Below are 23182 nucleotides of genomic sequence, written 5' to 3' on the forward strand. Positions count from 1 at the left end.
TCTTTTTTTCTTTGCGTCATGTGCTGTTTGGGGAGGGTTTTTTGGAAGGGACATCCTGCGTGACACTGCAGTGCCACTCCTAGATGGGCCCGGTGTTTGTGTCGGCCACTAGGGTCGCTAATCTTACTCACACAGTCAGCTACCTCATTGCGCCTCTTTTTTTCTTTGCGTCATGTGCTGTTTGGGGAGGGTTTTTTGGAAAGGACATCCTGCGTGACACTGCAGTGCCACTCCTAGATGTGCCCGGTGTTTGTGTCGGCCACTAGGGTCGCTAATCTTACTCACACAGCTACCTCATTGCGCCTCTTTTTTTCTTTGCGTCATGTGCTGTTTGGGGAGGGTTTTTTGGAAGGGCCATCCTGCGTGACACTGCAGTGCCACTCCTAGATGGGCCCGGTGTTTGTGTCGGCCACTAGGGTCGCTAATCTTACTCACACAGCTACCTCATTGCGCCTCTTTTTTTCTTTGCGTCATGTGCTGTTTGGGGAGGGTTTTTTGGAAGGGACATCCTGCGTGACACTGCAGTGCCACTCCTAGATGGGCCCGGTGTTTGTGTCGGCCACTAGGGTCGCTAATCTTACTCACACAGTCAGCTACCTCATTGCGCCTCTTTTTTTCTTTGCGTCATGTGCTGTTTGGGGAGGGTTTTTTGGAAGGGCCATCCTGCGTGACAGTGCAGTGCCACTCCTAGATGGGCCCGGTGTTTGTGTCGGCCACTAGGGTCGCTAATCTTACTCACACAGCTACCTCATTGCGCCTCTTTTTTTCTTTGCGTCATGTGCTGTTTGGGGAGGGTTTTTTGGAAGGGCCATCCTGCGTGACACTGCAGTGCCACTCCTAGATGGGCCCGGTGTTTGTGTCGGCCACTAGGGTCGCTAATCTTACTCACACAGCTACCTCATTGCGCCTCTTTTTTTCTTTGCGTCATGTGCTGTTTGGGGAGGGTTTTTTGGAAGGGACATCCTGCGTGACACTGCAGTGCCACTCCTAGATGGGCCCGGTGTTTGTGTCGGCCACTAGGGTCGCTTATCTTACTCACACAGCGACCTCGGTGCAAATTTTAGGACTAAAAATAATATTGTGAGGTGTGAGGTATTCAGAATAGACTGAAAATGAGTGTAAATTATGGTTTTTGAGGTTAATAATACTTTGGGATCAAAATGACCCCCAAATTCTATGATTTAAGCTGTTTTTTAGTGTTTTTGGAAAAAAACACCCGAATCCAAAACACACCCGAATCCGACAAAAAAAATTCGGTGAGGTTTTGCCAAAACGCGTTCGAACCCAAAACACGGCCGCGGAACCGAACCCAAAACCAAAACACAAAACCCGAAAAATTTCAGGCGCTCATCTCTAGTTATTATACAGCAGGGACGCTGTCCTAGGTTATATACATGATACACTAGGGACTATATACCAATAACATCTATTTACATACTGTATATGTATAATGTGCAGTGTTATTATACAGCAGGGACTCTGTCCTAGGTTATACACATGATACGCTGGGGACTATATACGAATAATATCTCTCTATATATATACTGTATATGTATAATGTGCAGTGTTATTATACAGCAGGGACGCTGTCCTAGGTTATACACATGATACACTAGGGACTATATACCAATAACATCTATCTCTATATATACTGTATATGTATAATGTGCAGTGTTATTATACAGCAGGGACTCTGTCCTAGGTTATATACATGATACACTAGGGACTACATACCAATAACATCTATCTCTATATATACTGTATATGTATAATGTGCAGTGTTATTATACAGCAGGGACTCTGTCCTAGGTTATACACATGATACGCTGGGGACTATATACCAATAACATCTATCTCTATATATACTGTATATGTATAATGTGCGGTGTTATTATACAGCAGGGACGCTGTCCTAGGTTATACACATGATACGCTGGGGACTGTATACCAATAACATCTATCTCTATATATACTGTATAGGTATAATGTGCAGTGTTATTATACAGCAGGGACTCTGTCCTAGGTTATATACATGATACACTAGGGACTATATACCAATAACATCTATCTCTATATATACTGTATATGTATAATGTGCAGTGTTATTATACAGCAGGGACGCTGTCCTAGGTTATATACATGATACACTAGGGACTATATACCAATAACATCTATTTACATACTGTATATGTATAATGTGTAGTGTTATTATACACTGTCCTAGGTTATATACATGATACGCTGGGGACTATATACGAATAATATCTCTCTCTATATATACTGTATATGTATAATGTGCAGTGTTATTATACAGCAGGGACGCTGTCCTAGGTTATATACATGATACGCTAGGGACTATATACCAATAACATCTATCTCTATATATACTGTATATGTATAATGTGCAGTGTTATTATACAGCAGGGACTCTGTCCTAGGTTATATACACGATACGCTGGGGACTATATACGAATAATATCTCTCTCTATATATACTGTATATGTATAATGTGCAGTGTTATTATACAGCAGGAACTCTGCCCTAGGTTATACACATGATACACTAGGGACTATATACCAATAACCTCTATCTCTATATATACTGTATATGTATAATGTGCAGTGTTATTATACAGCAGGGATACTGTCCTAGGTTATACACATGATACGCTGGGGACTATATACCAATAACATCTATCTCTATATATACTGTATAGGTATAATGTGCAGTGTTATTATACAGCAGGGACTCTGTCCTAGGTTATACACATGATATGCTAGGGACTATATACCAATAACATCTATCTCTATATATACTGTATATGTATAATGTGCAGTGTTATTATACAGCAGGGACTCTGTCCTAGGTTATACACATGATACACTAGGGACTATATACCAATAACATCTCTCTCTATATATACTGTATATGTATAATGTGCAGTGTTATTAAAACAGGCCTGCTCTCACGGAAATGTGTAGCGCTGTGCTACCCGTGCACTGGGTTAGTAAGGGCGGCGGAAGTCATCTGGCGGCAGCGGCGGGTCTCTAGCGGCGCGGAGGGTCCCTGGTGGGTCGGGCGATGGCGGCACACCTGTTGAAATACACTGCACTAGGGACTATATTATTATTATCCTTTATTTATATGGCGCCACAAGGGTTCCGCAGCGCCCAATTACAGAGTACAAATGCACATTAAAAAAAAAAAAAACATAGGAAAACAGTGACTTACAGTTGAAGACAATATAGGACAAGTACAGGGCAACTAAGCATAACTACACCAGTAAACATAGAGATAAGTTCCAGGTGGCCAAAAAACTGTGGGATCTGGGCAGTTGAGGATTATTAAAGTAAGAAAAGGGTAAGCACGTGAGGGAAGAGGGCCCTGCTCGTGAGAGCTTACATTCTAAGGGGAGGGGTAGACAGACAGGGATGACACAGATGGGGTACATAGAGAGCGTGGAACAGAGGGTTAGGATGAGATTTGGCTGGGTTTGGTAAAGAAATGGGTCTTGAGAGCCCGTTTGAAGTTTTGTAGAGAGGTGGAGAGTCTGAGGGGGAGAGGTAAAGAATTCCAGAGAAAGGGAGCAGCAGGTGAAAAATCTTGGAGATAGGAGTGGGAGGAAGTAATCAGAAGACAGGAGAGTCAGCGTGCATTAGCAGAGTGAAGAGGACGGGTAGGAGAGTAAAGGGAGATAAGGTCAGAGATGTAGATGGGAGAGGAGTGGGTGAGAGCTTTGAAAGTGAGTGGGAGAAGTTTGAATTGGATTCTGAAAGGGAAGGGAAGCCAGTGGAGGGCCTGTAGGAGAGGGGAGGTAGACGTAGTGCGTTTGGTGAGGAAGATGAGCCGGGCAGCAGCATTGAGGATAGATTGGAGTGGAGAGAGGTAATTGTCAGGGAGGCCAGTTAAGAGGAGATTACAGTAGTCCAGTCTGGAAATAATCAGTGAGTGAATAATGATCTTAGTGGCATCCTGGGTGAGAAAAGGTCTGATTCTAGAAATGTTTTTGAGATGAAAATGACAGGTTTGTGAGAGGTGCTGAATGTGTGGTTTGAAGGAGAGGGAGGAGTCAAGGATTACGCCAAGACAGCGTACTTGGGGGCTAGGGGAGATAGTCGTGCCATCAATGGATAATGAGATTGTGGGAGGTGAGGCTGTGCGGGAGGGTGGGAAGATAATCAGTTCAGTCTTAGACATGTTGAGTTTAAGAAAGCGCATGGACATCCAGGAAGAGATAGCAGAAAGACAGTTGGAGATACAAGTGAAGAGAGCCGTGGAGAGATCAGGGGAGGAGAGGTAGATTTGAGTGTCATCAGCATAGAGGTGGTATTGGAAGTTAAAAGAACTAATGAGTTCACCTAAAGAGGACGTATAGAGAGAGAAAAGGAGAGGACCAAGAACAGAGCCTTGGGGGACACCAACAGTTAGTGGAAGTGGGGGGGAGGTAGCATCATGAGAGGAGACAGAGAAGGAACGATCAGAGAGGTAGGAGGACAGCCAGGAGAGGGCAGTATCACGCAGACCAAGAGAGTGAAGGATTTGCAGAAGGAGAGGGTGGTCCACAGTGTCAAAAGCAGCAGAGAGGTCAAGAAGAATAAGCAGAGAGTAGTGGCCCTTAGATTTAGCTGCATGGAGGTCATTGCAGACTTTCGTGAGGGCAGTTTCAGTGGAGTGGAGAGAACGGAAACCAGACTGGAATTGGTCAAGCAGTGAGTGAGAGGAAAGAAAGGCTGTGAGGCGATTATATACAATATGCTCAAGAAGTTTGGAGGCAAAGGGGAGGAGAGAGATAGGTCGATAGTTGGAGAGAGTGTTAGGATCAAGGGTAGGTTTTTTAAGAATAGGGGAGACAAGAGCATGCTTGAAGGCAGAGGGGACAGTGCCTGATGAAAGGGAGAGATTGAGAAGGTGGGCAAGATGGGAACAGGCAGAAGGGGAGAGGTAGCAAAGGAGGTGGGAGGGGATAGGGTCGAGCGGGGAGGTTGTGGGGGGGGGGGGGGGCGGATGAGGGCCATGACTTCCTCGCCAGACACATGGGAGAAAGATGTCAGAGTTGGTAAGAGGGAAGGGGAGGGGTGGCAAGGGATGGGTGGTGGCTGGTTGCTGGTCTGGTGGGAAGTGATATCCTGACATATGGAGTCAATCTTGGATGTGAAATAAGTGGCAAAGTCAAGAGCAGACAATGAGGAAGGGAGAGGAGGTGGTGGTGGGCAGAGGAGGGAGTTAACAGTGGTAAAGAGGCGCCGGGGGTTGGAAGACTATGTAGAAATGAGGATTTTGAAGTATGATTATTTAGCAAGGGAAAGGGCAGTACTGAAGGATGAGAGCATGAATTTGAAATGGAGGAAGTCTGCTTTAGAGTGTGATTTCCTCCACTGTCGCTCGGCAGTACGTGAGCATTTTTGTAGGTATCTGGTGCATTTGGTGTGCCAGGGTTGAGGAATTGATCTGCGAGGGTGAATAGTGGTTGGCGGAGCAACAGAGTCAAGGGCAGAAGTAAGAGATGCATTGTATATGGAAGTGGCTTGTGTTAGGGTCTCCTGCCCTGTGCTGCCACGTCGTCATGGCAACCGGGAGACAAGTGCTAGCGGAGTAACCTGAGCGCAGCTGATACTCCGGTTCGGGTCTTTTGCTGTGCAGTGGTTACAGGCTCTGTGCACGGCAGGGGATCCGGTGCTGGTTTTTGTGCTCACAGTCTGCGAGGTCTGAGTGGGGCGTGGACAGCACCTGCTATATAAGGCCTCTTCTCAGGTTAAGCAGATGCTGCTGAATCTTTGTTGGTTAGTCAGTTCCTGAAAGTTAGCCAGTACTGTGTAGCTTTGTATTTGTTGTTGCTTACTGCAAATAGGCCTGGGGATTTGGTACTACACTTTGCCAATCCAGACCTAGCAGTAAGACTGGAGTCAGTCGTTTAACTTGCTGGGGTTCTTTTGCTACTCTGTGAACTTAGCAAGTTTGTGGCTGTATTCTCAGACTTAACTGCATAAATCCTGTCTCACTGTGCAAGGTGTTCAGGTGTCAGTTTAGTGGCAGTAAGCTGAACCTGTGCACTGCAAGTGAGGATTAGGATTGTGGAGACTCTTCTTGTGTCTATCATTCCATCTCTGACCAAGGAGTTTACTGCCACACCCGTTGGTAACCCTTTAGGATTTTGCTGTTGCCCTTAGCAACAGCATTTTGGGTTCTCTACGTATTAAAACACAACATCTTGCTTTTTCCATCTGAGCATTACTAATACTAGGGAGACACCCAGTTTCTTAGCCTCTGGGCTTCTCTGTTCACTTTGTGTTTATTTTGTTACCCTATCACCTTCTGTGTACGTAATGTCATATTCCCTAGTCTGTCTGTGAGTTCATTTGTTTTGCATCCCTATCCGTTCAGACACCAGTACATTCCTGCAGGCACTGGTGTGCATAACAGTTCAAACACCAGTACATTCCTGCAGGCACTGGTGTGCATAACATATTCAGCAGCCTAATACTCCTGTTGAAATTTTACGATAATATGGAGCATACCCCTCAAAATACGTTGCAACAGGTGGTCGATCAGGTGCAGGTCCTGACTCGACAATTTAATGATTTGTCCATTAAAATGCACACCTCCCAGGCCGCTGGCGGAGCTCCCGCAGCAGCACCTTCAGGGGTTAAGGAGCCGAAAGTAAATCTCCCGGATCGTTTTTCTGGAGATCGCTCGCAGTTCTTTTGTTTCAAGGAGAGCTGCAAGCTATACTTCCGGCTTAGGCCTCAGTCTTCTGGGTCGGAGATTCAGCGGGTGGGCATAGTGATTTCCTTGCTACAAGGAGACCCACAGGTCTGGGCATATGGGTTGCAGCCTGACTGTCCGTCGCTTAAAAGTGTTGATGCTTTTTTTACGGCACTGGGCATGTTGTATGATGACCCTGACAAGACGGCCTCAGCCGAGGCTCAGATTTCGATCCTTAAGCAAGGGCGAAGGCCAGTTGAGGTTTACTGTACGGAGTTTCGGAGGTTGGCCCATGATACCCAGTGGAATGACCCAGCCCTGAGACACCAGTACCGAAGAGGTCTTTCTAACCAGATAAAAGACCAACTGGTACAATATCCCTTGCCTGATAGCTTGGATCAGCTCATGCAGTTATCCATCCGGGTGGATAGACGGCTGAGAGAGCGTAGGCTTGAAAGGGAGACCAAGGTTTCCTTCTTTCCCAAGGGAACCTCAGACTCTGAGGAATTTTCCGAGGAGCCTATGCAGATTGGGGCTACCCGCCTCTCCTCGCGTGAGAAGACGCGGAGGAGACAGCAGGGGTTGCGTTTGTACTGTGGGAATAAAGGTCATGTGGTAGTATCATGCCCAGAAAAGCCAGAAAACTTCAGGGCCTGAGGGTGATGGGAAATATCCTGTCAGGCCAGAAGTCAGAATTTCCCAAGAAGACTTTTATCATTCCGGTGACCTTGAAGATCCTCGGTCAAACTGTCAAGACTGAGGCCTTTGTGGACAGTGGGGCCGACGGGGTTTTTATGGACCGCCAATTCGCCCTGAAACACTCTGTTCCCTTAGTACCCTTGGCATCGGAAATTGAGATTTGTGGGTTAAACGGGGAACCATTATCCCAAGGTAAAATTACCTCTTGCACTAGCCAGATTTCTTTGTTTATTGGAGCCACACACTCTGAAAAATTGTCCTTTTATGTGACTGTCTGTACTTTTGCCCCATTGGTGTTGGGGTTACCCTGGTTAAGGGCCCACAATCCTCAATTTGACTGGGTCTCTGGGGAGATTCTTAGTTGGGGTACTGATTGTTTCAGGAGTTGCTTGAGCCTTCCAGTCAGGCTCTCGCAGCTAAGTTTGCCAGGATTGCCAGGGTGTTATGCAGATTTTGCATACGCGTTCTCCAAAAAAGTTGCAGAGGTACTACCTCCCCATCGCCCCTATGACTGTGCCATTGATTTGTTGCCAAATGCTAAGCTTCCCAAGAGCAGGTTGTACTCCCTGTCACGTCCTGAGACTCAGGCTATGGCAGAGTACATTCAGGAGAACTTGGCTAAGGGATTTATCAGACCTTCACAGTCTCCAGTTGGGTCGGGGTTCTTCTTCGTGGGTAAAAAGGACGGTTCGTTGCGACCCTGCATCGACTTCAGGGAATTGAACTGTATCACGATTAAAAACTCATACCCACTGCCTCTCATTTCGGTCTTGTTTGACCAGCTTCGTACTGCCACCATTTTTTCTAAGATTGACCTACGTGGTGCATACAATCTAATCCGAATAAGAGAGGGGGATGAATGGAAGACTGCCTTTAATACCCACTCAGGGCATTATGAATATTTGGTGATGCCTTTTGGGCTCTGTAATGCCCCGGCAGTCTTCCAGGATTTCATGAATTATGTAATCAGGGAATATTTGGATAGATTCTTAGTTGTATACTTAGATGACATCCTAATCTTCTCCCATTCCCTGGAGGAACATCGGAAGCATGTATGCTTAGTCCTCCAGAAACTCAGAGACCACCGGCTTGGGGCGAAGCTGGAGAAGTGCGAATTTGAAGTTCAGCAAATCGCATTTCTAGGATATATTATCTCCCCAGAAGGTTTCCAAATGGAGGGTTCCAAGGTACAGGCAGTCCTGGATTGGGTGCAGCCCACTAGTTTGAAGGCGCTTCAGCGTTTCCTGGGCTTTGCAAATTTTTATAGACGATTTATCGCTGGATTTTCGTCTATAGTGGCGCCCTTGGTGGCACTCACTAAGAAAGGGGCGGATGTTGCTCACTGGTCTTGTGAGGCTAAAGCGGCTTTTGCCCGTCTCAAAAGGGCATTTGTATCGGCCAAGGTGCTGCGACACCCAGATCCAGAGCGTCCTTTTGTGGTGGAGGTGGATGCCTCTGAGATGGGTATTGGGGCAGTGCTCTCTCAGATGGGAGTGTCTGATAATCGCCTTCATCCCTGTGCTTACTTTTCCCGTAAATTTTCGCCTGCCGAGATGAATTATGACGTGGGTAACCGGGAATTGTTGGCTATTAAGGATGCACTCGAGGAGTGGAGACACTGGCTTGAGGGGGCTAAGTTTGTGGTCTCAATTCTCACCGACCATAAGAATCTGGCATATTTAGAGTCAGCGAAGCGTCTCAATGCCAGGCAGGCACGATGGGCTTTGTTTTTTGCTCGCTTTAATTTTTTGATAACATATCGCCCTGGGTCAAAAAACATCAAGGCTGATGCGCTCTCGCTGAGTTTTGCTCCAATCCAGGAGACCACCGAGGAGCCGTTGCCCATTGTGTCCCCATCATGTATTAAAGTGGGCATTACCCAGGACCTCTTATCATTGGTCCTTAGAGCACAGGAATAGGCTCCTCCAGACCTTCCGGTAGGTCTTTTGTTTGTGCCTCCTAGGTGTTCCTGGAGTGTTCCAGCGAGTGTTCCTGGAATTCCATGGCAAGAAGTCGGCAGGTCACCCGGGTATTGCCAGAACTCGGGAGTTGCTATCTAGGGCGTTGTGGTGGCCCTCGGTGGCTAAGGATGTGGATCAGTGGGTTCGGGCATGTGACATCTGTGCCCAAAATAAGACTCCTAGAGGGGTTCCTGTTGGCCCATTACATCCACTCTCTATCCCATCTAAGCCATGGACCCACATTTCAATGGATTTTGTGGTGGACTTACCCAAATCCTCGGGGATGACAGCCATCTGGGTTGTCGTTGACAGGTTTTCAAAGATGGCGCACTTCGTTCCACTGGTTGGGCTGCCACTTGATGTGGTCTCTGACCGCGGATCCCAGTTTGTGGCCAAATTCTGGAGGGCATTTTGTTCCGATCTCCAGATTTCTGTCAGCTTGTCGTCAGGCTACCATCCGCAGTCTAATGGGCAGACTGAAAGGGTGAACCAGTCCTTGGAGCAGTTCCTCAGGTGTTATGTCTCCAAGTGTCAGACTGACTGGGTTGCTCATCTGTCCATGGCGGAGTTTGCCTATAACAACGCGGCTCACTCTGCTACAGGGATCTCTCCCTTCCTTTGTGTGTATGGGCATCATCCTAAGGCCAATTCTTTTGACCCCCTGGACTCCACGCCTGGTGGTTCCTCTGTGGTTTCGGTCCTTAGAGGTATTTGGAGGAAAGTGAAGAAAGCCCTTGTGTCTGTGTCATTAGTGACCAAAAGGGTTTTTGATAAGCGGAAAAGACCCTGCAGCTTCAAATTAGGAGACTTCGTCTGGTTGTCTACCAAGAATTTGAAGTTGAGACAGCCATCTCATAAGTTAGGCCCCCGGTTCATCGGCCCTTATAAGATCACCAGGGTTATCAATCCGGTGGCATTTCAGTTAGATCTGCCCCGTTCTTTGGGTATCAATAAAACATTTCATTGTTCCCTTTTAAAACGGGCGATTAGTAATCCTTCTTCCAGTGGAAGACCTTCCCCTCTTCTGATACGTGGCCAGAGGGAGTTTGTTGTTGAAAGGATTCTTGACTCCAAGATGGTTCGGGGTCAGCTGTCATTTTTGGTGCACTGGAAGGGGTATGGCCCGGAGGAGCGGTCGTGGGTGCGCAGTTGTGATCTTCATGCCCCCAGACTGATACGCTCTTTCTTCTCGCAGTTCCCCGATAAACCCGGTGGTAGGGGTTCTTTGACCCCTCGTCAGAGGGGGGGTACTGTTAGGGTCTCCTGCCCTGTGCTGCCACGTCGTCATGGCAACCGGGAGACAAGTGCTAGCGGAGTAACCTGAGCGCAGCTGATACTCCGGTTCGGGTCTTTTGCTGTGCAGTGGTTACAGGCTCTGTGCACGGCAGGGGATCCGGTGCTGGTTTTTGTGCTCACAGTCTGTGAGGTCTGAGTGGGGCGTGGACAGCACCTGCTATATAAGGCCTCTTCTCAGGTTAAGCAGATGCTGCTGAATCTTTGTTGGTTAGTCAGTTCCTGAAAGTTAGCCAGTACTGTGTAGCTTTGTATTTGTTGTTGCTTACTGCAAATAGGCCTGGGGATTTGGTACTACACTCTGCCATTCCAGACCTAGCAGTAAGACTGGAGTCAGTCGTTTAACTTGCTGGGGTTCTTTTGCTACTCTGTGAACTTAGCAAGTTTGCGGCTGTATTCTCAGACTTAACTGCATAAATCCTGTCTCACTGTGCAAGGTGTTCAGGTGTCAGTTTAGTGGCAGTAAACTGAACCTGTGCACTGCAAGTGAGGATTAGGATTGTGGAGACTCTCCTTGTGTTTATCATTCCATCTCTGACCAAGGAGTTTACTGCCACACCCGTTGGTAACCCTTTAGGATTTTGCTGTTGCCCTTAGCAACAGCATTTTGGGTTCTCTACGTATTAAAACACAACATCTTGCTTTTTCCATCTGAGCATTACTAATACTGGGGAGACACCCAGTTTCTTAGCCTCTGGGCTTCTCTGTTCACTTTGTGTTTATTTTGTTACCCTATCACCTTCTGTGTACGTAATGTCATATTCCCTAGTCTGTCTGTGAGTTCATTTGTTTTGCATCCCTATCCGTTCAGACACCAGTACATTCCTGCAGGCACTGGTGTGCATAACAGTTCAAGCACAAGTACATTCCTGCAGGCACTGGTGTGCATAACAGCTTGTTCAGGGCATGTGAGAGAGAGAAGAGAGTCAAACAGGGAGGATAGGAATGAGGTGTCAATAGCCTCAATGTTACGCTTCGTGATGGTAGCCTTAGGAGGGAGAGATGGAGAAGCAGAGATAGATAAGTTGAAAGAGAGCAAGTGGTGGTCAGAGAGGGGAAAAGGGGAATAGGAGAATTCAGAAATATCACAGCGGTGAGTGAAAACCAGATCCAGTGAGCTCCCGTTCACATGGGAGGGTGAGGTGGTCCACTGGGAGAGACCAAGTGAAGAGGAGAGGTTAAGGAGTTTAGAGGCAGGTGATTTTGTGGGGTTATCGATAGGGATGTTGAAATCACCTAGAATAATGGAGGGAATGTCAGAAGAGAGGAAGTGAGGTAGCCAGGAAGCAAAGTTGTCGAGGAATTTGGAGGAAATGCCAGGTGGACGGTAAATTACAGCAACTCGAAGATTAGTAGGTTGGTAGAGGCGTATTGCATGGACCTCAAATGTAGAGAATGTAAGAGAAGGTTCTGGAGGTATAAGTTGGTATGTGTAGCTTGAGGGTAAAAGGATCCCAACACCACCCCCATGGCGACCCCCGGGTCGGGGTGTGTGTGAGAATGTGAGGCCCCCAGCAGAGAGAGCAGCAAGAGAAGTGGTATCATGAGGAGTAATCCAGGTTTCTGTAATGGCCAGGAGGTGCAGGGAGTTGGAAATGAAAAGGTCACGAGTGGGGGTCGTTTGTTGCAAATAGATCTGGCATTCCAGAGTGCACAAGATAGGGGGTATGAGTTTGTGGGAGAGATGTGAATGAGATTATCAGGATTGCTGTAGCGTTGAGGTAGGAGTAATTTGGAAGGAGAGGATAAAGAGGGTGTGATGATGGTGCTGGGGCCTTGGCTAGGAAGGGAGACTCCCTGCGTGAGACAGGGAGGGAGTGCAGTTTGATACTGGTGGAGGAGAGGTGAGGAGACAGGCAGAGGAGGGAGAGAGCAGGGTTGAGTGGTGGGGTATAATGGTGTGAAGGGGCAGAAGTGAATTGCAATAGGGAAACAGAAGAGGGGTAGGGAGGAAGACAGAGGAGAGGAGAGAGGATGAGATGTAGGAGACTGGGAGAGAGGGATAGAGGTGGTAACAGGGACAGAATAAAGGATTAGAAGGACAATGAGTAATGGGGGTGGCTGTATGAGAGAGCAGTGAGGTTTGCAGAATGAAATATGATTTGCAAGTATTTAAAATGATGTTAATATCTACAGATTACCAGTAAATCAAATATTTGTTGATGTTAGTTGGAAAATTACACAGTGTTGGCAAACCACAAGTCAGTGTTACTTCATCAAATATGCTTCTCAATAAAACATTTGTTTTCCAGGTATTTGCAGGGTCAGAGTAAAAGTTGTATTGCAGTTTTTTTTGCAGAAAGTGAATGTATAGTTTCCGGGTAAGTGAGGTTTGGAGAATAATAGGTGTGTACATACATTTGTAGCTGCAGTCCAAGTTTTGGTGGATTGTGATGATGTATTTGATTTTGTTTGGAGTTTCCATGCAGTTTCCGTCCAGTTAAAGTCCAGTATAAGTCCCAGACGAATCCCTTAGAAATTTTCTCCCTTGGATATATCTTTCACCACACAATGATTCAGCTACGCTAATTCAGTTAAACTACACACTAATATAAAGCCCAAACATGTGTATGTAAGCACATTGATTGATTGGACCCTCCCCTACCCCATCACCCATTTGGAGCAATAAATCTTAAACAAATAAATGATGTGTAGGGATGAAACCATTACACATTCCCCAAATAACTACAAATAAAACTTGAATAAATCTGCTAATATTTAATACACTAGACATACCTATGGCTAGGCATTCATGATATTCCTATATGATAATTAGCAGACTCAGTACAGCTTGCTGGACTATATACCAATAACATCTCTCTCTATATATACTGTATATGTATAATGTGCAGTGTTATTATACAGCAGGGACTCTGTCCTAGGTTATATACATGATACGCTAGGGACTATATACCAATAACATCTATCTCTATATACAGTATACTGTATATGTATAATGTGCAGTGTTATTATACAGCAGGGACTCTGTCCTAGGTTATATACATGATACACTGGGGACTATATACCAATAACATCTATCTCTATATATACTGTATATGTATAATGTGCAGTGTTATTATACAGCAGGGACTCTGTCCTAGGTTATACACATGATACACTAGGGACTATATACCAATAACATCTATCTCTATATACAGTATACTGTATATGTATAATGTGCAGTGTTATTATACAGCAGGGACTCTGTCCTAGGTTATATACATGATACACTAGGGACTATATACCAATAACATCTATCTCTATATATACTGTATATGTATAATGTGCAGTGTTATTATACAGCAGGGACACTACCCTAGGTTATACACATGGGGGTAATTCCAGGATGATCACACGAGGAAATTTTTTAGCAGTTGTGCAAAACCATGTGCACTGCAGGGGGGGCAGATATAACATTTGCAGAGAGAGTTAGATTTGGGTGGGTTATTTTGTTTATGTGCAGGGTAAATACTGGCTGCTTTATTTTTACACTGCAATTTAGATTTCAGTTTGAATACACCGCACCCAAATCTAACTCTCTCTGCACATGTTATATCTGCCTCCCCTGCAGTGCACATGGTTTTGCCCAACTGCTAACAAATTTGTTGCTACAATCATCTCAGAATTAGGCCCTATATACCGATAACATCTATCTCTATATATACTGTATATGTATAATGTGCAGTCTTATTATACAGCAGAGACTCTGTCCTATATTATACACATGATGCACTAGGGACTATATACCAATAACATCTATCTCTATATATACTGTATATGTATAATGTGCAGTGTTATTGTACAGCAGGGATACTGCCCTAGGTTATACACATGATGCACATGGGACTATATACCAATAACATCTATCTCTATATATACACTGTATATGTATAATGTGCAGTGTTATTATACAGCAGGGACTCTGTCCTAGGTTATACACATGATACGCTAGGGTCTATATACCAATAACATCTATCTCTATATATACTGTATATGTATAATGTGCCGTGTTATTATACAGCAGGGACTCTGCCCTAGGTTATACACATGATACACTAGGGACTATATAACAATAACATCTATCTATTTATATACTGTATATGTATAATGTGCAGTGTTATTATACAGCAGGGACGCTGTCCTAGGTTATACACATGATACACTAGGGACTATACCAATAACATCTATCTCTATATATTCTGTATATGTATAATGTGCAGTGTTATTATACAGCAGGGTTACTGTCCTAGGTTATACACATGATCTACTAGGGACTATATACCAATAACACCTATCGCTATATATACTGTATATGTATAATGTGCAGTGTTATTAATACAGCAGGGACTCTGCCCTAGGTTATACACATGATACACTAGGGACTATATACCAATAACATCTATCTCTATATATACTGTGTATATATATATATATATATATATATATATATATAATGTGCAGTGTTATTATACAGCAGGGTTACTGTCCTAGGTTATATACATGATACACTAGGGACTATATACCAATAACATCTCTCTCTATATATACTGTATATGTATAATGTGCAGTGTTATTATACAGCAGGGACTCTGTCCTAGGTTATACACATGATACACTAGGGACTATATACCAATAACATCTAACTATATATATACTGTATATGTATAATGTGCAGTGTTATTATACAGCAGGGACACTGTCCTAGGTTATACACATGATACACTAGGGACTATATACCAATAACATCTATCTCTATATATACTGTATATGTATAATGTGCAGTGTTATTATACAGCAGGGACGCTGTCCTAGGTTATACACATGATACACTAGGGAATATATACCAATAACATCTCTCTCTATATATACTCTATATGTATAATGTGCAGTGTTATTATACAGCAGGGACTCTGTCCTAGGTTATACACATGATACACTAGGGAATATATACCAATAACATCTATCTCTATATATACTGTATATGTATAATGTGCAGTATTATACAGAAGGGACTCTGTCCTAGGTTATACACATGATACACTAGGGACTATATACCAATAACATCTATCTCTATATATACTCTATATGTATAATGTGCAGTGTTATTATACAGCAGGGACACTGTCCTAGGTTATACACGATACACTGGGGGCTATATACCAATAACATCTATCTCTATATATACTGTATATGTATAATGTGCAGTGTTATTATACAGCAGGGATACTGTCCTAGGTTATACACATGATAGGATACAGATATAGCTTTCTCTCCCTATATACACCTATACTACAGATGTAGCCACGCTCATCTATACCGTGATGCATTCACACATGAGCACGCATTGCTGCATAGTGTGACCGCGTCGCTGTGATACTGATTGCAGCGGGTGTTAGCTCCATAGGGTAACATGGCGTGTGCATGCGTACGCAGTGGGCACACTTGTCACCACATCGCTGCCGCGATACACAACGATGATCATGGCTACATCTGTATATATAATATACACAATATATATGCCAGTATATGATGCTACCTATATAAATATAATGAGCGCTGTGTATTACACCGCAGGGTCATCCCCATCCCCCATCCGCCGCTCGCCCACCTTCCATCCAAGGACCTTATTCAATAAGGATTGCAAAATTATCAAATCACAATTCGGCTTATTATGGATCGGCTGCGCATGAGCAGTGTTTGCATTGTGCACGTGCGAGTAATGGGATGCGGTCAAGATGCCGCCGGTCGGAATCCCGGCGGTCGAAATACCGACGCCGCAATCCCGACCGCCGCAATCCCGACATATTCTCCCTCCGTGGGAGTCCACGACACCCACAGAGGGAGAATATAATAGTGTGCCGAGCGTAGCGAGGCACCGTGCCCGCAGCGTGGCGAGCACGGGATTGTGTGGTCAGGATTCCGGCGTCGGTATTTCGACCGACGGGATACCGACCGGCGGGATTTAGTACTGATCCCCGAGTAATAATAGCGACAGAAAATGCGTACACATCGTGATCACATGCAGACGCTGTTTGACTGACAGGAGCCGGCGTTTCTGGGTGGAAACCTGCCATTTTCTGTGTGTGTGTGAGAAAACGCAGGCATGCCCAGGCGTTTTTAAGGAGGGCCTCTGACATCAGCGATGACCACTTCCAGCCTCTTGTGTCACAAAAATTGTAGCCGACCTTACCTGGCGCAGATAGGAAAAATCTTCCATGTTCCGGTAATTGCGCATGGTTCTGCGATCAGCTGCATATTGCGATGCATTCACAGTTTCTGCAATGGGCGTTATTTCTGAATTTCTGGGCGGCAACTATTTGATCGCAGAAACTGCTTTATATCAGAAATAGAAATCCTTACTGCATAAGGGGCTTAATTCAGACCTGATTGCAACAGCAAAATATTTCTGTAATGGGCAAAATCATCTGCAGTGCAGGTGGGGCAGATGAAACATGTGCAGAGAGAGTTAGATTTGGGTGGGGTGTGTTCAAACTGAAATCTAAATTCCAGTGTAAAAATAAAGCAGCCAGTATTTACCCTGCACAGAAACAGTATAACCCATCCAAATCTAACTCTCTCTGCACATGTTACATCTGCCCCACCTGCAGTGCACATGGTTTTGCCCATTAGAGAGAGATTTTGCTTTTGCGATCAGGTCTGAATTAGGGCCTAGGTCCCAAGTGTGGGGAGCTGGTCACACATACCATATATGGTGCCCGCAGACGTCTCTCATACACCAGGAACATCGCTCACCTCACTGCCGGTCACCGTCACCTCCTCTCCCGCCTCCTACACTGAAATGTGTTGTGTCCAATGTTGCCAACTCTAAAATAAAAAACAAGCAGCTGATGAGTGAAAAACAAGCCCAGCACCAGAGTCCTCACTCCTGCTCCTCTCTCCACACACACAGGAAGCTTCTCCTCCCCCCTCCTTCCCCTAATCCATGTCCTCCACTCTGAGCTCACACAGAGCCTCTCTCTCACTTCCTGATTGCATTAACTCCTTCAGCTCCTGAAGTGGTGACAGCCCCATAGTAAAGCAGGATAATGCAAGGGTGTGGATCATAGGATCCACAGTGTCTAGGTCGACAATGTTTGGGTCAACCACTATAGGTCGATAGTCACTGGTCGACAGTGTAACCCTCCCTTATAAGGTTACTAATTCTAATAATGTGCCTCCACCCAAGCTATTGCTCTAACAGGCTGCCTGACTTCTACCTGTACTTTGTATGTGGGTTTTGTTATATATACATATATGTACATATAAATATATATATAAATATATATATATATATATATATATATATATATATATATAAATCATATATTACCCATATACCCGTTCTTCTTTCCAGCTCTTCTAATTAACCTCCAGCAACAACAGTTGGTATTATATTTGTAATATTATTTGACACACCTTATTCATATACTAATACACAATACACAATACAAAATTTGGTGATAACCGCGCTGAATAAGTGACCCGGGTACTCTGAAAAAACCTGAGTTGCGCAAGTTGTGGCCCATAAAGATGATAAACAACAATGTTCTGTTATATTCCAAATATATGAGAGTGTGAAAGTTCCTTTACTGAGTCTGAGGCCACTTTAGAAATTCCTGCTTAGATGTGTAACTGTAATTCTTTATCCTGGTTACCAGTGTAGCCCAAAATAAATGACATTTCTCTGTTCTGAATGTAAAGTTACATTACTCTGTATCCAGTAAGCTGAATGTAGAGAACTGATCTATGTCATGAAGTATAAAGACCCAGTATATCTCATCCGCTGGCTTAGTACAAAGAACTCTAGATCTCATAACATCCAGATGGGTAACGTGACAGTTTTTCTTCATACAGACTCATTTCTGTCTTGATTATTTTCTACATTAAATTAAAGCATCAGTGTCTCTTTCTCTCTGAACAGATCTACTTGCAGTCTCTGAATAGCTTGTGTAGCTAGTGATTTATACTCTAATATTCTTAGTCTTATCCGACTGCATAGACAATTTCATCTCCCTTGTGTACATATACTAGTGATGAGCGCCGGAAATTTTTCGGGTTTTGGTTTTGGGTTCGGTTCCGCGGCCGTGTTTTGGGTTCGAACGCGTTTTGGCAAAACCTCACCAAAATTTTTTTGTCGGATTCGGGTGTGTTTTGGATTCGGGTGTTTTTTTCAAAAAACCCTCAAAAACAGCTTAAATCATAGGATTTGGGGGTCATTTTGATCCCAAAGTATTATTAACCTCAATAACCATAATTTCCACTCATTTTCAGTCTATTCTGAACACCTCACACCTCACAATATTATTTTTAGTCCTAAAATTTGCACCGAGGTCGCTGGATGGCTAAGCTAAGCGACCCAAGTGGCCGACACAAACACCTGGCCCATCTAGGAGTGGCACTGCAGTGTCACGCAGGCTGGCCCTTCAAAAAACGACTCCCCAAACAGCACATGACGCAAAGAAAAAAAGAGGCGCAATGAGGTAGCTGTGTGAGTAAGCTAAGCGACCCTAGTGGCCGACACAAACACCTGGCCCATCTGGGAGTGGCACTGCAGTGTCACGCAGGATGGCCCTTCAAAAAACTACTCCCCAAACAGCACATGACACAAAGAAAAAAAGAGGCGCAATGAGGTAGCTGTGTGACTAAGATATGCGACCCAAGTGGCCGACACAAACACCTGGCCCATCTAGGTGTGGCACTGCAGTGTCACGCAGGCTGGCCCTTCAAAAAACTACTCCCCAAACAGCACATGACGCAAAGAAAAAAAAGAGGCGCAATGAGGTAGCTGTGTGACTAAGATAAGCGACCCAAGTGGCCGACACAAACACCTGGCCCATCTAGGAGTGGCACTGCAGTGTCACGCAGGCTGGCCCTTCAAAAAACTACTCCCCAAACAGCACATGACGCAAAGAAAAAAAGAGGCGCAATGAGGTAGATGTGTGACTAAGATAAGCGACCCAAGTGGCCGACACAAACACCTGGCCCATCTAGGAGTGGCACTGCAGTGTCACGCAGGCTGGCCCTTCAAAAAACGACTCCCCAAACAGCACATGACGCAAAGAAAAAAAGAGGCGCAATGAGGTAGCTGTGTGACTAAGATAAGCGACCCAAGTGGCCGACACAAACACCTGGCCCATCTAGGAGTGGCACTGCAGTGTCACGCAGGCTGGCACTTCAAAACACTACTCCCCAAACAGCACATGACGCAAAGAAAAAAAGAGGCGCAATGAGGTAGCTGTGTGAGTAAGCTAAGCGACCTTGGTGGCCGACACAAACACCTGGCCCATCTAGGAGTGGCACTGCAGTGTCACGCAGGCTGGCCCTTCAAAAAACTACTCCCCAAACAGCACATGACGCAAAGAAGAAAAAAAAGAGGCGCAATGAGGTAGCTGTGTGAGTAAGCTAAGCGACCCTAGTGGCCGACACAAACACCTGGCCCATCTAGGAGTGGCACTGCAGTGTCACGCAGGATGGCCCTTCAAAAAACTACTCTCCAAACAGCACATGATGCAAAGAAAAATTAAAGAAAAAAGAGGTGCAAGATGGAATTGTCCTTGGGCCCTCCCACCCACCCATATGTTGTATAAACAGGACATGCACACTTTAACCAACCCATCATTTCAGTGACAGGGTCTGCCACACGACTGTGACTGAAATGACGGGTTGGTTTGGACCCCCACCAAAAAAGAAGCAATTAATCTCTCCTTGCACAAACTGGCTCTACAGAGGCAAGATGTCCACCTCATCATCAATCTCCGATATATCACCGTGTACATCCCCCTCCTCACAGAATTCGTCCCCACTGGAATCCACCATCTCAGCTCCCTGTGTACTTTGTGGAGGCAATTGCTGCTGGTCAATGTCTCCACGGAGGATTGATTATAATTAATTTTAATGAACATCATCTTCTCCACATTTTCTGGATGTAACCTCGTACGCCGATTGCTGACAAGGTGAGCGGCGGCGCTAAACACTCTTTCGGAGTACACACTTGTGGGAGGGCAACTTAGGTAGAATAAAGCCAGTTTGTGCAAGGGCCTCCAAATTGCCTCTTTTTCCTGCCAGTATAAGTACGGACTGTCTGACGTGCCTACTTGGATGCGGTCACTCATATAATCCTCCACCATTCTTTCAATGGGGAGAGAATCATATGCAGTGACAGTAGACGACATGTCCGTAATCGTTGTCAGGTCCTTCAGTCCGGACCAGATGTCAGCATCAGCAGTCGCTCCAGACTGCCCTGCATCACCGCCAGCGGGTGGGCTCGGAATTCTGAGCCTTTTCCTCGCACCCCCAGTTGCGGGAGAATGTGAAGGAGGAGATGTTGACAGGTCGCGTTCCGCTTGACTTGACAATTTTCTCACCAGCAGTTCTTTGAACCCCAGCAGACTTGTGTCTGCTGGAAAGAGAGATCCAAGGTAGGTTTTAAATCTAGGATCGAGCACGGTGGCCAAAATGTAGTGCTCTGATTTCAACAGATTGACCACCCGTGAATCCTTGTTAAGCGAATTAAGGGCTCCATCCACAAGTCCCACATGCCTAGCGGAATCGCTCCGTCTTAGCTCCTCCTTCAATGTCTCCAGCTTCTTCTGCAAAAGCCTGATGAGGGGAATGACCTGACTCAGGCTGGCAGTGTCTGAACTGACTTCACGTGTGGCAAGTTCAAAGGGCAGCAGAACCTTGCACAACGTTGAAATCATTCTCCACTGCGCTTGAGACAGGTGCATTCCACCTCCTATATCGTGCTCAATTGTATAGGCTTGAATGGCCTTTTGCTGCTCCTCCAACCTCTGAAGCATATAGAGGGTTGAATTCCACCTCGTTACCACTTCTTGCTTCAGATGATGGCAGGGCAGGTTCAGGCGTTTTTGGTGGTGCTCCAGTCTTCTGTACGTGGTGCCTGTACGCCGAAAGTGTCCCGCAATTCTTCTGGCCACCGACAGCATCTCTTGCACGCCCCTGTCGTTTTTTAAATAATTCTGCACCACCAAATTCAAGGTATGTGCAAAACATGGGACGTCCTGGAATTTGCCCAGATTTAATGCACACACAATATTGCTGGCATTGTCCGATGCCACAAATCCACAGGAGAGTCCAATTGGGGTAAGCCATTCCGCGATGATCTTCCTCAGTTGCCGTAAGAGGTTTTCAGCTGTGTGCGTATTCTGGAAAGCGGTGATACAAAGCGTAGCCTGCCTAGGAAAGAGTTGGCGTTTGCGAGATGCTGCTACTGGTGCCGCCGCTGCTGTTCTTGCGGCGGGAGTCCATACATCTACCCAGTGGGCTGTCACAGTCATATAGTCCTGAGCCTGCCCTGCTCCACTTGTCCACATGTCCGTGGTTAAGTGGACATTGGGTACAACTGCATTTTTTAGGACACTGGTGAGTCTTTTTCTGTGTTATGATTCCAGTACTCCTGACTGGAGGAGATCTTGTGACAATGACCAGAGTACTGGAAGGGAATGCTGGTTCCGGGAGCAGGAAAGCCTAGTTGCCCCTGGCGCCCTAACTCTATTGTCTCACCCGTGCTATCGGAAATCCCTTGCGAGACTATGGTTTCTTGAGCCCCTGGCAGCCACGTTTGAAAGGCGGATTATGTCTGCCCAACTCCGGTGCCCCTCGGTCTTAGTGAGAGACAAAGGAAAATCTGAGGCAGGATGATGACAAGAGGACCTCTGACTAACAACAGGCCAAGGGCAACAAGCTAACTAACAAAATTTAAAGTATGTGCGGAAAAATCGCCAGTGAAAAGGACAACCAAAATCCACTTGTCCAATACTCCTACCCGGCACCGCCGGATACCAGAGTGGATCTGTGGAAGCGGAATCCTCCGCAGAATGCTCCGAAACACAAATAATAAATAATAAATAATAAAGCGGCCAAGCCGCTACACACGGCAACGCCGTGACTCACGAACACCACTGGATGTTTAATACGGTGATCAGTCAGGACTCCAGGAACAAGATGATGACTTCCAACTGCAGGACAACTGAGGACTGGAACGACCGGATACAGCAAGACTGGAAACACTCTCAGCAAACAGAGACAGCATGCAGGAAGCTATTACTGGCGTCTGTGTGAGGCACTGAAAGAGCATATAAACTGGAGCCCTCCAATCAGCTGCTGACAGGGCTGATTGCATAAATGCCGTGCAGCTGCCTTGCTGCACGGCCAGGAAACAGGTGCAATACTAATTTAAATGGACCCAGCAACGGGGAACGCGGCCGCCAGTGGCGTCCCTGTTGCTAGGGTCCGTGCGGCTCAGTGCGCCCGGCGTCTAGCGTTGCCAGGGAGCCGGCGGCTGTACGCGTACGGCGTCCCTGGTTGCTAGGCGCCGGGCCGCACCGACGATCGGACCCCGGCGCCTAACATTCTGAGGTCTGTGTACATTTTCGGTATCGCCTGCCTAGAGAAATGGAACCTAGATGGTATTTGGTACCGGGGACACAGTACCTCCAACAAGTCTCTAGTTGGCTCTGCAGTAATGATGGATACCGGAACCACGTTTCTCACCGCCCAGGATGCCA

The 23182-nt window shown here is 45.8% G+C and overlaps 1 protein-coding gene across 2 annotated transcripts in view; it reads right to left on the reverse strand.

Moving 5' to 3' along the window:
- The window catches only part of LOC134936085 (zinc finger protein 84-like), a 52977-nt gene extending 35400 nt beyond the window's left edge, over window positions 1-17577 (reverse strand). Inside the window, exon 1 of one of the 2 annotated variants that reach the window (XM_063930996.1) lies at window positions 17409-17577. The gene's annotated coding sequence lies outside the window, so the exon portion shown is untranslated. Of the gene's footprint in view, window positions 1-17359 lie in introns of both variants that reach the window. The other variant, XM_063930997.1, reaches the window with a different exon arrangement.
- Between the last annotated feature and the right edge of the window lie 5605 nt (window positions 17578-23182).

Source organism: Pseudophryne corroboree, chromosome 6 (assembly GCF_028390025.1).
Source record: "Pseudophryne corroboree isolate aPseCor3 chromosome 6, aPseCor3.hap2, whole genome shotgun sequence".
Taxonomy (NCBI): Eukaryota; Metazoa; Chordata; class Amphibia; order Anura; family Myobatrachidae; genus Pseudophryne; species Pseudophryne corroboree.